Source organism: Giraffa tippelskirchi, chromosome 6 (assembly GCF_054371585.1).
Source record: "Giraffa tippelskirchi isolate mGirTip1 chromosome 6, T2T-mGirTip1v1.2.pri, whole genome shotgun sequence".
Taxonomy (NCBI): domain Eukaryota; kingdom Metazoa; phylum Chordata; class Mammalia; order Artiodactyla; family Giraffidae; genus Giraffa; species Giraffa tippelskirchi.
In genome coordinates this window covers 158,627,749-158,646,497 of record NC_137280.1, presented here as the reverse complement: position 1 = coordinate 158,646,497, position 18,749 = coordinate 158,627,749, and the positions used below count along the sequence as shown (strand labels likewise).

The following is an 18,749-nucleotide window of genomic DNA, read 5'->3' as shown; positions in this document are numbered from 1 at the left end:
CTTTCACTTTTATCAAGAGGCTCGTTAGTTCTTCTTCGCTTTCTGCCATAAGGGTGGTGTCATCTGCATATCTGAGGTTATTGATATTTCTCCCAGCAATATTGATTCCAGCTTTTGTTTCTTCCAGCCCAGCATTTCTCACGATGTACTCTGCATATAAGTTAAATAAGCAGGGTGACAATATACAGCCTTGACGTACTCCTTTTCCTATTTGGAACCAGTCTGTTGTTCCATGTCCAGTTCTAACTGTTGCTTCCTGACTTGCATAGAGGTTTCTCAAGAGACAGATCAGATGATCTGGTATTCCCATCTCTTTCAGAATTTTCCACAGTGTATTGTGATCCACACAGTCAAAGGTTTTGGCATAGTCAATAAAGCAGAAATAGATGTTTTTCTGGAACTCTCTTGCTTTTTCGATGATCCAGAGGATGTTGGCAATTTGATCTCTGGTTCCTCTGCCTTTTCTGAAACCAGCTTGAACATCTGGAAGTTCACGGTTCACGTATTGCTGAAGCCTGGCTTGGAGAATTTTGAGCATTACTTTACTAGCGTGTGAGATGAGTGCAATTGTGCGGTAGTTTGAACATTCTCTAGCATTGCCTTTCTTTGGGATTGGAATGAAAACTGACCTTTTCCAGTCCTGTGGCCACTGCTGAGTTTTCCGTATTTGCTGTCATATTGAGTGCAGCACTTTCACAGCATCATCTTTGAGGATTTGAAATAGCTCAACTGGAATTCCATCACCTCCACTAGCTTTGTTCGTAGTGATGCTTTCTAAGGCCCACTTGACTTCACATTCCAGGATGTCTGGCTCTAGGTGAGTGATCACACCATTGTGATTCTCTGGGTTGTGAAGATCTTTTTGGTACAATTCTTCTGTGTATTCTTGCCACCTCTTCTTAATATCTTCTGCTTCTGTTAGGTCCATACCATTTCTGTCCTTTATCGAGCCCATCTTTGCATGAAATGCTCCCTTGGTATCTCTAATTTTCTTGAAGAGATCTCTTGTCTTTCCCACTCTGTTGTTTTCCTCTATTTCTTTGTATTGATCGCTGACAAAGGCTTTCTTATCTCTCCTTGCTATTCTTTGGAACTCTGCATTCAGATGGGAATATCTTTCCTTTTCTCCTTTGCTTTTCACTTCTCTTCTTTTCCCAGCTATTTGTAAGGCCTCCTCAGACAGCCATTTTGCTTTTCTGCATTTCTTTTCCATGGAGATGGTCTTGATCCCTGTCTCCTGTATAATGTCACGAACCTCTGTCCATAGTTCATCAGGCACTCTGTCTATCAGATCTAGCCCCTTAAATCTGTTTGTCACTTCCACTGTATAATCATAAGGGATTTGATTTAGGTCATACCTGAATGGTCTAGTGGTTTTCCCTACTTTCTTCAATTTAAGTCTGAATTTGGCAATAAGGAATTCATGATCTGAGCCACAGTCAGCTCCCAGTCTTGTTTTTGCTGACTATATAGAGCTTCTCCATCTTTGGCTGTAAAGAATATAATCAATCTGATTTCGGTGTTGACCATCTGGTGATATCCATGTGGAGAGTCTTCTCTTGTGTTGTTGGAAGAGGGTGTTTGCTATGACCAGTGTGTTCTCTTGGCAAAACTCTATTAGCCTTTGCCCCGCTTCATTCTGTACTCCAAGGCCAAATTTGCCTGTTACGCCAGGTGTTTCCTGACTTCCTACTTTTGCATTCCAGTCCCCTATAATGAAAAGGACATCTTTTTTGGGTGTTAGTTCTAATAGGTCTTTTAGGTCGTCATAGAACCGTTCAAGTTCAGCTTCTTCAGCGTTACTGGTCAAGGCATAGACTTGGATTCCCATGATATTGAATGGTTTGCCTTGGAAATGAACAGAGATCATTCTGTCGTTTTTGAGATTGCACCTAAGTACTGCATTTCAGACTCTTTGTTGACCATGATGGCTACTCCATTTCTTCTAAGGGATTCCTGCCCACAGTAGTAGATATAATGGTCATCGAGTTAAATTCACCCATTCCGGTCCATTTTAGTTCGCTGATTCCTAGAATGTCGACGTTCACTCTTGCCATCTCCTGTTTGACCACTTCCAATTTGCCTTGATTCATGGAGCTAACATTCCAGGTTCCTATGCAATATTGCTCTTTACAGCATCGGACTTTGCTTCTATCACCAGTCATATCCACAGCTGAGTATTGTTTTTGCTGGGTATTGTTTTCAATGTTAGATGTCAATAAAAAATTAGTGGTGCTATTTTTAAATAAAAAATGGAATTATTTTCTTTCAAGGCTATGCATTCATGGGTTAAAAGGAGAGGGCCAAATGTGGGAGAAAGAAGATTTCACTGTTATTTTCTGCCAGCATCTGTTAGACTCTCTATAAACCTTCTTCAGGGAGAAGCTTCCTATAAGCTGGGTGCCAGCTCAAAATAAAAAAGCTCAAAAACTCCATAGCTTTTTATGGAGCCATGCATTGTAGCTTATGTTTATGGTGGCTCAGTGGTAAAGAATCTGCCTGCCAATGCAAGAGACAAGGGTTCTATCTCTGGTCAAAAAGATCCCCTGGAGAAGGAAATGGCAACATATTCCAGTATTCTTGCCTGGAGAATGTAATGGACAGAGGAGTCTGGCAGGCTACAGTCCATAGGATCACAACTGAGCAACTCGGTATATGCATAACAACTCTGAAACATTAAATGAGTAGCTTTGGCTCCATAATTCCACGACTCCAGGTAATTGTTCAGTACCTTTTTTACTTTTGTAGATGTGTGCCATTGACATTTTTTTCCCTTAAGATCAAACCACGTGTTTGGATGAATCCTGATCCAGAACATCTTTCTGTCCGAATCTACTCAGTAGCTGTCATTGCCATGTATTGTTCTCCTTGTGGTTTTGGCTCTCATCTTGGTGGAAATTCTATGAAACTTCTTTTAGGGCACATCTCTTCTTCTAAAGCGAAAAGACAGGCTCCTGTCTTAACCTTTCTACTTAACTTGGCTGTAATAACATTCACTTCTATTCACCAAACATAGTCACTTAAAATAGTCACTTCTGAAAAACTTCCAGATACAGTTGAAATATTCCTGTCTTCACGAGGTCTTCCTGAGTCTCCTCAGATGGAGTTAACATCTCCATTCTCTTGTATAGTCATGGAACTTGATATCCAACTTTGCTGTAACATTTACTGTGTCTTCTAGTCATGGTGTGGGTCTCACTAGATGTGAATTTTGCAGAGGCCATGACTTATTTGTCTTTTCCTCTAGCACAGTTCCTGACCCTTAGTGATTATTTAGTAAACATTTGATGAAAGACTAAAAGAAGTGATCAACAGATAAATAAGTAAATGGTCATGTGCATTTTTGTTATCTTTCTGTCAGATAATTTCTTCCTGGGCTTACGGCATTTTTTGTTTCATGACTGCTATGCTTTTACATTTATGTGGTCTTCAATCTAAATAAGTAACCCTAATTCTCAATTTCCCCTTAAATCCGACTTGAATAATACATGCATTAGTAAAGTACTAGGGGAACTTCATTTTATGTTTGTCTGTACTGGAAAAATTCTGACTGAATTACTACAAAAAAGCAAAAATTAGGATTAGTCAAGAGAATGAGAAAATCATTTGATTTGTTTATTAGAGCTTGTCATCAACATAGGCATTTGATTTCCGACTCACTTGCCATAACGTTTCTTTCCTCTTAGTTGACGTTGGTACTCAGAGAGAAAGCAGCAGTCCTGTAAGATAAATTTCAAAATGTTTTCTACCAACTTGCTAGAAGGGAAGTTTTGAGCCAAAGGACGGCATTTATATCTTGGCCACCTCATCTTAACTCTGTCCCTCCTTCCATACTGCTGTGCCCTTACTCTATCTAGCCCTCCATTTCCCCTGTTTCCCATATAAAGGAGTTTTGGCTTAATGATAGTGTGGGCTAGGACATCTCTGCAATTATGTGAGTCACAGTTTCCTCATCTTTAAAGAGGTGATAATAGATCTAGATCTAGATGCTTATGAAGATCACGTACAAAATGCACATGAAAATTCTCCATGAATTCTAAGAAATTATGTAGATCTAAGGACTGCTGTTTTTAATTTATTAGAAGCATCACCTGTGGCACCATAATTTAGTACATAATTATGTCTCCGTGTCTTTTAAATTGACAACTAAGTAATTCAGTAATCCAATCTTGTTAAAATCAGGATGTGCTTGGGATGTACCCTTTGGGCATTTTAACAGTAGCCATCTGGAGAGGATGTCTCTGTAGTTTAACCCTGAAGAGCCATGCACACAGGTGGGGATTAGTGGGCAGGTGGATGAGACTGACAGAGGGGCAGACAAGGACAGGCAGTGAGGGCACGGGGACATCAGGCAGGAAGCCAGAGAACACGTCTTCACCCTGAGATGGCTCTATAATCAAAGGACCAAGAGAGTAATTGGATAGTTTTCTTTAAAAAAAAAAAAAATCACTGTATGCAGATTACAAAGGAGATTTATATTGTAAACTAAGCCATGGAAAAGTGTAGACCATCAGAGTAGGGAACGTCCCAAATTAATAGAAGGGTGATTTTTACCTCCATCTAGCTTTGTTAACAGTATTCCAAACCAGTGCATTTGAAGAAAGGTGCTGCTGTAGGTTACCTTTCAAGACCGTTTATGGAAAGCCAGGATTGAAAGCTAATATATTAAGTGGTATGTCTACTAGACTGTATAGTGTGCTGTTTTCACTTTTAGGGGAGAAACTATATGATTAAAGAAATATATTAAAGAGAGCCATGCTGAACATGTGTGTGCACATGTGTGCACACACACATGCTATGTACTTGTCAATGAAGATGAAGATGAATGAAATTTTATGTTAATGAAGTCTGTCTTTTATGATCATTCAGATGATTTTAATTACTTATGTATTGTAAAGTTCACAGTATTTCTTATGTTAATTTTAAAACAAAAATTTTGCAAATAACTAACTAGGGGAGATTGAGGAATATCATGGAAAAGACATTAATGAAACTTCAGTACACTGGACAGTTCCAGAGAAATGAAAAATACTGAGACAATATAAAGGATAGGTCCAAATAGAGAATCAGGGAACTCTGATTATCAGTCTTTGCTATTTTGTCAAAAAACTGTTTCCTTAACTACAAAAACGTCCCCTTAGCTAGCTAGGCCATGGATGCTTTAAATGGTAAGCAGTATATTTTCCAGTATATTTAACTTTGCCCTCCTCAAAAATGGACCCTATATAAAGACTTTGGTTTGGAAAAATGAAAAGGAAGTGGAGAAGTAGGAGAAATCCCTCAAACAAATTTCTTCCTAAGTGAGATCTGGGGAAATTTGCTTATTCCAGTTTTGTCATTCTTTAATTTTATTGCATCGTAGCTCTTTGCCTTGTTAAATTATTTTGCTCAAAACACTCTCTAAGATGATGAATGGTGAGCTATTCTTCATCAGTTTATTATTCATTTTTTATCCTGATCATTTTGCTTGATATGTAGTAGGTGCTCCAGAAATGGATTTTAAACGAATGAATAAATACTAATATTTTATGTTTTGAAGCGATTTCGTATATATTGTGTCAGTTTTTCTTAACCTCATTCTATATGTGTGATTATCACCCCACTTTGGAAATGGTCCCTTTGGTTACTGACAGTAGGGGCTCCTCTGTGTTTCAGCATGCTGGCTTTCTCATTGGAGGGGCATCTCTTGTTGCAGAGCCGGGGCTCTAGGCACGTGTTCTCAGTAGTTGTGGCACAAGGGCTTAGTTGTCCTGCAGCATGTGGAATCTTCCTGGACCAATGATCAAACCCATATCCTCTGCATTGGCAGGCAGATTTTAAAGCACTGGACCACCAGGGAAGTCCCAAGCTGCTGTTTTTAAGTGGAGCGACCCAACAAGCGAGGGCTCTGCAGTGGGCGTAGGCTGTTGCACCATGTGGGTCAGCAGATCTAATGGTGCTTGAAATGGCAGGGGCAGATAGGGATGCGGTTTGGAGGCCTCTGTAGCTGAACTGCATCACAGGCTTTTAGAATTTTTTGGAGTAAAGCCCTGTCATTTTCCATAGATAGCTACTCTCTTTTAGAGAAATGGCTCCTGGCCTGCTACTGAACCTCAGTACACACTGAACTCTTGACTGTGGACCATAAAGTTACCATGTGACCTGAGCTGTCCATGGTGAACTGAATGCTATCTGACCCACCACGCCGTAAAGTTGGGTGTGCACACATACTCCATCATCAAATCACATCATCATCTGTGATTGGGCCCTGGGCAGTTCTGAAAGCACAAGTAAGTTATGTGAAGTGGCCTTGATGTACATGGTCCCCTCTCCTGCGCTGCCATCCCTCCCCAGCCTGGCTTCCCAGGGAGTTTCCTGTTGAAGAGGATGTTGAAGGAGGAAGAGCCTCGGGCTCTTTTATACATGGTTCTACATAATAAGTAGACACTACTTGAAAGTGGACAACTGTAGCACCACAACCCTTTCTGGGACGTCCCTAAAAGACAGCAGTAAAGGGAAATCCTTGAAGTAGGCAGAACTTCAGGCAGTGTACCTGGTTGTTCACTTTGGTTAGAAGGAGAAATGACCAGACATGTGATCATGTACTGATGGATGGGTTGTAGCCGAAGGTTTGGCTGGATCATCAAGGACCTAGGAGGAAAAGGATTGGAAAACTGGTGACCAAGAACTCTGGGGAAGAGGTATGTGGACAGACCTCTCTGAATAGGCCAAAAATTGTTAAATTATTTGTGTCCCATATGGATACCCACTGATGGGTGACCTCAGTAGAGGAGGACTTTAGTCATCAAGTGGATAGACTGACTCACTTTATGGATACCCATCAGCTTTTTTGTCCAGTCACCCCTGCCATTTCCCAATGGGACTGGCCATGGAGGCAGAGATGAAAGTTACACAGAGGCTTTGCAGTGGACTTTCACTGACCAAGACCAGCCTAGCTACAGTCACCACTGAGAATGCCAGCGTGTCAGGAACAAAGACTAACAGTGAGTCTTCGGTACCCTGGGTACGATTCCCTGGGTAATCAGTCAACTACCTGGTGGCAGGTTGATAGCCTTGGGAAGGCTTGATATTCCATTGTGGAAGAAGCAGCATTTTGTTCTTACTGGAATAGACACTTACTCTGGATATGGATTTGCCTTCCATGGATATAATGCTTCTGCCAAAATTCTACCTGTGCACTCACAGAATAGGAGCCCCATCTGTCCTGTTCGCCTCAGGATTCCCGCGGCCAAGAGCAGTGCTTGGATTAGGGGGTAATGACGAACTCTCAGAGTGTTCGCCACATACCCAGAACTGCTCTCAACACTTTACAGACATTAACCTATTTAATTTTCCATCAATTCTAGAGGTAGCCACAGTTAAAACCTCCATGTGTAGGTGAGGAAACTGAGGTGCTTAGGTAATTAAGGCTCTTGCCTAAGCTGGTAAGTGGACATGCTTTCGAGCAGTGCTTCTCTAATGTCAGCACCCACTGTGAATCACTGGGGTGCTTGTTAAAACAGAGGTTTCTGGGCACGCCCCCAACCCTGTGTTTCTGATTCAGCAGATCTGGGGTGAGGTCTAAGAATTTTTCCACAGGATGTTGATACTGCTGGTCCAGGAGCCACCCTTTGAGAACCATTGTAGTAGAACTTTTGTTGTCATTCTGCAGTCACCGAGTCACGTCCTACTCTTTGCAATTCCGTGGACTGCAGCATGCCAGGCCTCCCTGTCCCTCACCATCTCCTCTTCATGGGTCACTGCTTTATCATGGTGAAGGGGCTTGTGTAACTCTATGAAGCTATGAGCCATGCCATGTAGGGCCACCCAAGACAGACAGGTCATAGCGGAGAGTTCTGACAAAACGTGATCCACTGGAGTGGCAAGCTACCCCAGTATGCTTGCTGTGAGAACCTCATGAACTGTAGAAAAAGGCAGTAGAGCTTACAAAGCATCTTCTCGCATTACCTATTTTAATATTCACATTCCTATGGTCCATTATTATGCCCATTTTGTAGATGAGGAACCTGAGGCTCAAAGAATTTAGTAATGCTTCCCACTGACCACAGAGGGAATGAGCGGAAAAACTGCTTAGGCTCAATACTGGGTCTAGACCAGTGCTCCTGGCATTGCCCTAAGAGGCCTCTATATGGTATTGAAGTTTTAAAAATACTGTTCTTGTGGATAAATTGTGACAACTTCACAAATTTGGCAGATAAACAAAGGAACCCCATGGAAACACAAGGAACTTACATTTTCTGCTGTTTCAGCCTACTTATTCTGAGTAACCAAGATGGTTTGTAGACAAACTGACTTGATGGAAATTTATGTTCATTCTAATTTAAACCCATCATAAATATAATCCAACCACTTTCTCTTTTAATACAATCAGATTACAGTACTGCAAGTGAGGTTTATCTGGCTCAAAATATTATTAAAAAAAAACTTTCTTACAGAGTGAAAGGAGAAATTTAATAGTGTTTATCAAAAATTGTGATATTGCAATATTTATCATTTAACCATTTAAAAATAGCACACTTGTTCTTAAAATCACACATGTGGCAATTTTCACTAAGATTTCTGAAGAAATGCCTGGAATCATTTTCTTAGATGGGAACACTACAACACATCAGAGACTTGAAGCTATAAAACTTTGTTTTCCTCAGGTTCTTTCATTCATTAACATTCTGGTGCCATATTCTTATGACAAAGACTAATAAGAAGAGAAAATGGCACACCCTGGATCTATTTTAGTGATAAAGATAGGAGTGGGAAATGGTGAAAATCTACCTTGTTCTCATTACTGCAGTGCTAAAACTGTCATCAATTATAATCACTCACCACATCCCCAACTTGAGACTTCGTTGGTAACCTCTTCAACACAAACTCAATCTCCTTTTATCCAGTGTAGGTATGTGAAATATGTGGAAATATATTGATAGAGCTCACATTGATGACATTCTCTTCACTTGTAAAAGCTTGTGGTGAGAAAGCAATATCAACTTACAATAGAGAGGTTTCTCTAACACAGTCCTTTCTGTTTTATGACCCATCACTTCATAGGCAAAACAGAACCTGTTCTAAGCACCTATATTTCATAGTCGTAGTTAGCTTTACGGAATTTTTCTCTTGTTCTTGCCCAGTGTGCACAAATGTCAGGATGCTTCTACCCTGCCCTTTGCTGATGGCCTCAGGTTCATGTTTGTTCAGTTTGACTTGGCTCATTTCTTCCTTCTTTAATGTCCCTCCTTTTCTCCTTTCCACTCTCTTCCTCCTCCTCTCCTCTTTGTTTTTTCAGCAAAATAACTATTGGGTCTATGATGTTCTAGACTTGGAATATAAGATACTTATAGTCATGCTAGGAAAGGTAACATGAACAGATAAACAAGTCCCATGGTTCAAGGTATGGTATGGTACACTGTATGACAAAGAAGCAAGCCATTGTACACAGGAGGTGTAAAAATGCATTTACTGGGAATAGAGGTCCTTTTTGAACTGGTTTGTAAGGATGGTTTCATAAAAAAGCATTTATCTATTGCTGCATAATAACCACCCAAAATATGGTGTCTTAGAACAATAACTTATTATTTGTCTTGGTTGTACCTTGTGGGCTGGGCCCAGCTGTCTTTTACTTTAGCTGCTGTATGCTGCTATTGTAATGTTCAAGGTGGTTTTTTCACTCATAGGTTTGGCTGAACAGGTGGGAGCTGACTGGGCACAGGAGAGACCATTTTAAGAGTCTGAGGCCCAGCCTGCAAATACTTAACAAGGCTTTGCTTGTCTCCTACTTGCTAATGTCTCACTGGCCAAAACAAGTCAGTGTGGAGGCAGTGAATACTGAGTGGCTTGGTGTACTGGGGGCCACCAGTCCAAGCAAAGTATTTGGAAGACCTGATGACATCTGGGTCATGAGGAAATAAGTCACATGTGGAGAATTGGAGCTTGAGTGATTAGAGAAATTGTGGGATCATTCATTACAAGAGAAGTGACATGGAGGAACTAGTCATAGATATGCTAAGTTTGAGACAATGAAAATGTCCACTAGGCAGATAGACAAAATGTGTTGGAATGAGGATGTAAGTTAAGGGCTGAGGTCTTAAACTCTGGAGTCATATGCAGAAAAGAGATAATTAAAGTTGTGTGACTGGGTGAGCTCTGAGACAGAAGTTGGATCAATGAACTTTGAACTATGCTTATAGTTAGAAATTGGGAGGAGTTAGAGGAGCCAGATTGGGCTTCCCAGGTGGCGCTAGTGGTAAAGAAGCTGCCTGCCAGTGCAGGAAACATAAGAGATGCGAGTTTGATCCCTGGGTTGGGAAGATCCCCTGGAGGAGGGCATGGCAACCCACTCCAGTATTCTTGCCAGGAGAATCCCATGGACAGAGGAGCCTGGCAAGATACAGTGCATGGGGTCACAAAGAGTCAGTCACACTACTGAAGCCGCTTAGCATGCACGCACACAGAGGAGCCAGCTTAGGAGACAAAGATACTGCATATTCCATATTCCTCTTGTATTTTATGATATTATTTAAATTTTAATATTGCTAGTTGAATTTGATTCTTATTTGTACACGTCTGTGATAAACTTTAACTGAGAAATAGTTCAGTTATATTTCAGCAATGTTTACTGTGTAACACCTCTAGTGCTTTAAGTTATTGACTTAGGAATATATATTTATTAATAATAGTTAATATCTTTAAGACTTTCCCATGGTTCTCAAGTAGGTGGAATCATTGCATTAAAACTAAAGTTAATGATAGAGCTTGAAAGAGTTAAGCTTCATGAATTAATTTTATTTTATTGATTGATTTTTTAAATTAAATTTTCTTAACCTTTCTGCTGTCCTTCTGGAAACTAACAGATGTATAAAAGCTTGGTTTCTATGATGAATTAATTTTCCTCTTATGAAATAGACTTGATATTGACTGTATCAGTGCAAATGCAGATTAAAAATATGGTGCAGAAGTATTTTCTTGATGTTAACTTTTAGAGTCAATGGATAGCTTTCTGTGAACTTTTTGCACACATAAATGAGAACTGTTGGTTGAGAAACCATGTTCAGAAATTCCCTGAGGAAGTATCAGCAAGTTTTTGTATCTAAGTACTGTCTGGTTTTGCTGAGTTACCCTGATAGACCTTATGTAGTATGAACAGTTAATATGACAATTAGACCCCCAAATGGGTAGGCAGTTGACCCTCTCACACTTCAGCCAGAGGAGGGGGATACACCACAAAAATATGTGGTGGGGATTATTTTTACTCAGTCTTGTTCTTTTAGAGAAAAATGTGGAAGCCAGCAATTTAGTCAAAACTTAAATATTTGTGGCTAAATTGTTTCATGGTATCACTGATTTCCCCTTTCTCTTGTACTTTTTAATCATTCTGGATTTATTGTATGGATGACAACTATACAAACTTGCTTATCTGTAAGAATATAAAATGTGGTTCTAATTTTATATGCACTGTGTAACAATTTTATTAAGTATGTTACTTGTTTCCTTCAACTTTTTAAAGTTTTCATGATAATGTGATGTGTTATACAGGCCACCTCTTTTCTAGTGTGCATCATTGTGACCTAATACAAATAGGTAACATGTATTAAGCTCCTGCTATGCCCAAGGTCACAGAGTTATTAAGTGGTAGAGTCAGGATTCAGATTCAAGCCATCTAACCACAGAGTTTATGTGTTTAACTGCTATTCCTACTGCTTCTTTAGTTTTATTTTTTAAAAAGCTACCGCTTTTCATATAGCCATTTTGATGATGACAAATTAAACAATCAAAATTAGTTTTGCCTGTATAAAGACTAGTATAGATACTATTCATGTAAAGATACTATTAAAGATCTTTAGTAAACTAGTAAAGATACTATTCATGCCTCCTTTCCCAATTTCTTTTAAAAGCTAAGATGGTTTGAACTGGGATAGTAGAGCTGTTCTTCGTGTTTAATAATAATTTGTGGTTAATAGAGTCCTTTATAGAGACCCTTTAGAGTCCTTTTGCTTGTTAAGAGTCTACTTGTTTAATCAGCTCATACTTGGGGCCTGGATATGTGTATCCTCACTCACCGAGAGCATAGAAGAATATTTGAATTTAGCCTAAATATTGTTGAAATAGAATCTACTCCTGATCCCATTTTAAAACAATAACACTAAAATTAGAATCTTCCATGCATCACCTTTTTGCAAGTATAGACATATTCAGTTCAGTTCAGTCGCTCAGTCATGTCTGACTCTTTGTAACCCCATGGACTGCATCATGCCAGGCCTCCCTGTCCATCACCAACTCCTGGAGTTCACCCAAACTCATGTCCATTGAGTCAGTGATGCCATCCAACCATCTCATTCTCTGTCGTCCCCTTCTCCTCCTGCCCTCAATCTTTCCCAGCATCAGGGTATTTTCCAATGAGTCAGTTCTTCTCATCAGGTGGCCAGAGTATTGGAGTTTCAGCTCCAACATCAGTCCTTCCAATGAACACCCAGGACTGATCTCCTTAGGATGGACTGGTTGGATCTCCTTGCAGTCCAAGGGACTCTCAAGAGTCTTCTCCAACACCACAGTTCAAAAGCATCAATTCTTCAGTGCTCAGCTTTCTTTATAGTCCAACTCTCACATCCATACATGACTACTGGAAAAACCATATAGGTATCCCTTAATCTATGCATAACATTCTGTATTAGAGGGCAGCTATAAGGATCAAAAGAAGCTTTCCTTGTACAACTGTTTAGTGCCCCCAAACTGAGGCAATTTATGTAATAGCAGGCCATTGTTTTTAAACAACTTTTGAAGTTTTGTGTTAGGGGAAAGATAGCTTATTGACTTGTCTTCTGGAAAAAATTACCAAAACAATTGTTGGGAATAACCCAGAAACTAGACGAGGAGGGCCTTTCTGCAAAGCTATGGTGACACTACTGACAAGGACAAAATGCCTATGGCATATGTCCAGGGAATGCTGTGTCGACACTGCCCCCCCAGCCAAAGTGCCAGTGTCTGAAGCCCAGAGGATTCGAGACAGAGAATGGATGTGCCTGGAATCTCATCTCTGTAAAGAACATGGTGAACATTTGCAAAAGAATTTTGGTCAATGGAGCTCAGAAGTAACGTCCAAATTTCTGACTTCTGTCATGGCCTCCACTGACAACAGAGATTTTGATAAGGAGGTGGTGGTTTAGTCACTAAGTCATGTCCGACTCTTGCAACCTCATGGACTATAGCCTTCCAGACTCCTCTGTCCATGGGATTCTCCAGGCAAGAATACTGGAGTGGGTTGCCATTTCCTTCTCCAGGGGATCTTCCTGACCCAGGAGTTGAACCCGGGTCTCCTGCATTGCAGGCAGATTCTTTACTGACTGAGCGATGAGGGAAGCCCCTTTGATAAGGAGAGTTCTGCTTAATATTAGAATACAAAGGAAGTGAATTACTTAAATAACATGAAGTTCATACTGTGCTCAGCTTTGGATCATCTCCTTCCCATTTATTGTATTACTTAGACTTGGAAATCTTACTGTTTTCAAAATTAATTCTTACAGTGTTATTTTAGTAATTAGCAGAATATAAATTTGCTGTTGTTCAGTCACTAAGTTGTGTCTGACTCTTTGCGACCCCATGGACTGCAGCATGCCAGGCTCCTCTGTCCTTCACTATCTCCCAGATATAAATATTCACTTTAAAATCACTGTAACATTCTTTAAATTCATAGGATCTGAAAATATAGTGGAATGTGATGCCTCATTTAGAGTATTTGTGGTTACAAATTTCCCCAGCTTTAAATAAATTGGAAATTGTAATGCACTTTTAATACAAAAATAACTTTTGCTAAAGCTAAAGCTCCAAAACTTTGGCCACCTGATACGAAGAGCCTGCTCAGTGGAAAAGACTCTGATGCTGGGAAATATTGAAGGCAGGAGAAGGGAACGACAGAGGATGAGATGGCTGGATGGCATCACCGACTCAGTGGAGAGGAATTTGAGCAAACTCCGGGAGGTAGTGAAGGACAGGGAAGCCTGGTGTGGTGCAGTCCATGGGGTCGCAAACAGCTGGACATGACTGAGCTACTAAACAACAACAACAAAGGACAGCAAAATTAGAGTCAGGAATCACTAACCAAGGGTAATCTCACAGGTGCACTGGAAACATAATTCAAATGAATAAAAAAACCAGCCCATAAAAAGGTAGTTTTTATTGATTAATTCTTTGGTGTTAGCATTTTAAATGGTTTTATTTTAAAAGTATTCAGAATTAAGTATAACTGATAACATATACATAGTGACTAGGTATACATTCTAATAATTTGCAGGATGCAAAAGTAGTTATATATATTATACTAGTAGATTTATGTTCTCATTTTAAGAGGGGCTATAATATATACAGCTTTAATTTATCATAACTTTGAAAATTCTTTGGGATTTTTATTGTATATGAACTAATGAATAACGAAATATCCTTTAGTCATAGTCTTTCATTCCGTGAACATAGAGTTTAGGCAACTTTTTGTAGGAATATGAATCATCTAGTAGAAGGATTTTTTTGCTAGCTACTTGTATCCCCATAGTGATAGGAGGTATTAAACTGAAGCTGGAAGAAAATTCCTTACTTTCATATGATCTTCAAATAATTTTAAACCAACTAAATTCTTTTCAAGCTTGAATTTTCTATGTTCCAATAACCCTAGGCTCTTTTTTGAATCTTGTTATCACAGGATATGTGATTTTGGAAATGTTTTTATTTAAGTCATAAAATAAAATGTTCCCCTGCTATAGCATGGATATTGCATGCCTTTGGATTTAACATGAGCCGGTCTTCTCTCAGCTAACAATGTTGTGAGAACAGAGTTCCCACGGAATCACAAAAGCTGAGAGCTATATTTTGTATGAAGTCTTACTGTTTCTACAACGGAGGTTTGTTCTTTTCACAGTGGATTCTAAGAGAGTAGGACCCATTAGATCCCATCAACTCAAGTTTAGTGATTAGTGACAGACTTGAAGGTTAGTGATAGACTTAACTGGTGGCGTGTGTCTGAACTTCAAAAACAAACTCAAGAAGGTTATTTGGAGAATTGATCAATAAAAGTGTTTCTTTCTGAGTTAGTAACTCAATATTCCATTTATATGATTTGGTATTTTAGTTCAGTGTACTTTTATCTTATTGTTTTTTTTAATAGAAGTTTATAGCAATAGAACATCAGTGTAATTAATCGGTTTTACTGAGATGACCCCAAAGGGTCAGAGAAGGATTGTATTTAAACATTGTCAATCATCCACTCATCTATTTTCTCATTAATTCACCCAACAAACTTTCTGTTGCCCATCTAATATGGGTTAGGCCCCTGTTTGTCCCTAAAACACATTTATAAGTGGAAAAAGTACAAAAAACTAAACAGGCATGATTCTTGTTGTCATAAATTTTAGACAAGTGCTTCCATTTACATTAATCAAATCACTGTACTAATAAAAGTATAATTACAAACAGTTATTTCTTTTAGGGCTTCTCAGGTGGCTCTAGTGGTAAATAATCTACCTGCCAATGCAGGAGACATAAGAGATGCCAGTTCGATCCCTGGGTTGGGAAGATCCCCTGGAGAAGGGCAGGGATGGCAACCTACTCCGTATTCTTGCCTGGAGAATCCCATGGACAGCGGAGCCTGGTGGGCTATAGTCCATGGGGTTGCAAAGAGTCGGACATGACTGAAGTGATTTAGCATGCACTGTAGCATGTTCTTTTATTCAAAGCAACTCCATACTCAGCATAGCAAAGCAATCAAGCTTTGTCTGGGGGTGAAAGAAAGACTCTGCTGAAGTTGGAGTAGGGTGGAATATGAGATAGTTTTCTATTGAGAGGAGATGTAGATGTAATTATGTTAAAGATCTTGAGATGGGGGACATCCTGGATTATCCCAGGAGGCTCTAAATCCAATGGCAAGTTTTTATAAGAGGCAAAAGAGGAGAAAAACCACAAAGGAGAAGGCCAGGTGAAGATGGAGGCAGAAATTGGAGTGCTAAACTACAAGCCAAGGAATGCTGATACAATAGAAACTGAAAGTGAAAGTTGCTCAGTTGTATTGGACTCTTTGCAACTCCATGGACTGTAGCCCACCAGCTCCTCTGTTCATGGAGTTTTCCAGGCAAGAATACTGAAGTGGCTAGCCATTCCCTTCCGCAGGGGATCTTCAACCCAGGGATCAAGGCCGGGTCTGCTGCATTGCAGGCAGATTCTTTATCATCTGAGCCACCAGGGAAGCCACATGAAAGAGTTCTGTTTTGAGAGTGAGTTTGTAAGTCCAACAAAGTTAGCCTAGGTACCTAACTAACACAATTAGCTATATAGTACCGTATGTTCAGTTCAGTTCAGTTCAGTTGCTTAGTCGTGTCTGACTCTTTGTGACCCCATGAACCACAGCACTCCAGGCCTCCCTGTCCATCACCAACACACGTAGTTTACCCAAACTCATGTCCATTGAGGCGGTGATGCCATCTAACCATCTCATTCTCTGTCGTCCCCTTCTCCTCCTGCCCTCAATCTTTCCCAGCATCAGGGTCTTTTCCAATGAGTCAGATCTTCGCATCAGGTGCCAAAGTATTGGAGTTTCAGCTTCAACAACAGTCCTTCCAATGAACACCCAGGACTGATCTCCTTTAGGATGGACTGGTTGGATCTCCTTGCAGTCCAAGGGACTCTCAAGAGCCTTCTCTAACACTACAGTTCAAAAGCATCAGTTCTTCAGCACTCAGCTTTCTTTCTAGTCCAACTCTCATATCCATACATGACTACTGGAAAAACCACAGCCTTGACTAGACGGACCTTTGTTGACAAAGTAATAGCTCTGCTTTTTAATATGCTATCTAGGTTGGTCATAACTTCCCTTCCAAGGAGTAAGCATCTTTTAATTTCATGGCTGCAGTCACCATCTGTGGTGATTTTGGAGCCCCAAAAAATAAAGTCAGCCACTGTTTCCCCATCTGTTTGCCATGGAGTGACAGGACTGGATGCCATGATTTTAGTTTTCTGAATGTTGAGCTTTAAGCCAACTTTTTCACTCTCCACTTTCACTTTCATCAAGAGGCTCTTTAGTTCTTCTTCACTATCTGCCATAAGGGTGGTGGGTTTATAATACTTTTCTCACAAATAATACATAAAAGCAAACAAAAAAAATTTTTAAAACACATTTTCAATATTTTATAGTATAGTAGTACAGTATAACAGCTAACATACAGAGGCTGGCAACAAGTGAACAGGCAAGAAGAAGTGGGAGATGGTAGAATTGAAGAATTGTCAGCAATAGGAGATGGAGAGCAAGCTGCAGTTTTACTCCTGCCTGATGTTGATGGCACAGGTTCTTGTTCCTTGCTGGATTAAATTCTATCAACTCTCTTGAAAAAAATGATTCAGTGATATCTGGGTGGTGGTGGTGGTGGTTTAGTCACTAAGTCGTGTCTGACTCTTGCAACCCCATGGATCGTAGCCTGCCAGGCTCCTCTGTCCATGGGATTCTCCAGGCAAGAATATTGGAGTGGGCTGCCATTTCCTTCCTCAGTGATATCTGGGTAGTAGCTCCTTTTTTCTCATCATAGATGACACAGTAGAACTGGATTGCATTCTGAATGGCTGCATGTACCGTTCTATGCTTGGGTTCTTTGCCTCAGAAACTAACAGTGTCTCCTCAAATAGAGAAAATCCCCTTGCCATTTCCTGCATCATGAATCTCTTTAGTTCTTCAGTTACTTCTTCTTCTTGTCTCTCTTTGTCCTTTCCCTGGGACTCCAATTCTTGGCACTTCTTTGCACTACCAGCTATATCACTGCTGCTTTTACACTTGCTTTTGGACATCCTGGACTTGAAATAAAGATACTGTACTGCTGTGCTCTCTATAGGACTGTACAGTAAAGTACATAAAGCACAGCCACTTATAGAGGATGCACACATATGACAGTGTACACCAGACACATGAACTTAATGTGATTGGACGTGTGAATACATGTTTGCATCTTTGACATTTCACAACTTGAGGGTTATGTGGGAAACTTACTGTAGTCGATAGTCATCAGGATCTTGGAAGGGAAAAGGAACAGATCCTCTTGTAGAACCTCTGGAAGAAGTACAGCCCTACGGATGCCTTGATTTCAGACTCTGGCCTCTGAACTGTAAGAAATGAATTTCTGTTGTTTTAAGCCACCAAATTTGTGGTAATTGGTTGTAGCAGCTCTAGGAAACTAATCTAGGGGTAGTGACCTAGTCTGATTTTTACTTTTTCGTGGATGATTCAGCTGCAGTATGTGGAGACCTAATTCAAATCAAGTCAGAGAATATTAGGGTGAACCAAGGAGTAGGTTGAAGCAAGGAGTAGGTTTTCATTTTATCTGAGGCAAGAGCTAATGGTAACATGTTGGCCCAGGGGGATGATAGTGGAAGTGGGTAGTGAAATATTGAAGAACTCTTTAGGAGGTAAAGTTGAGAGGACTTGGTGGTGGACTATTTATCAAGGTGAGGGAGATAGACAGGTGTCAGTTGAAAGATTCATCTTTTGTTTTTGGCAGAAAAGTTGGTGTTTTATTCATCCAAGGACTTTTTATTGATATCCATTGTGTATCAGGCACTGTCCTCAATTCTGGTGACAGTGTATAAGACTAACAGAATTGTCCCCTTTAAGAGATTATAGTTAGTAAGGAAAGGAGGATGAATTATAATTCATAAGTACACACATGCATATAATTCAAGACTATGTAAACAGAAGTAGTAATAACGTTGGCCTAGTTTACCTTGGACCCAGAGAAGTC

General features: G+C 40.0%; 1 protein-coding gene across 6 annotated transcripts in view; it reads left to right on the top strand.

Moving 5' to 3' along the window:
• LOC145511643 (uncharacterized) overlaps positions 1-18,749 on the top strand; it is a 274,218-nt gene that overhangs the window by 46,397 nt on the left and 209,072 nt on the right. The window lies entirely within an intron of this gene.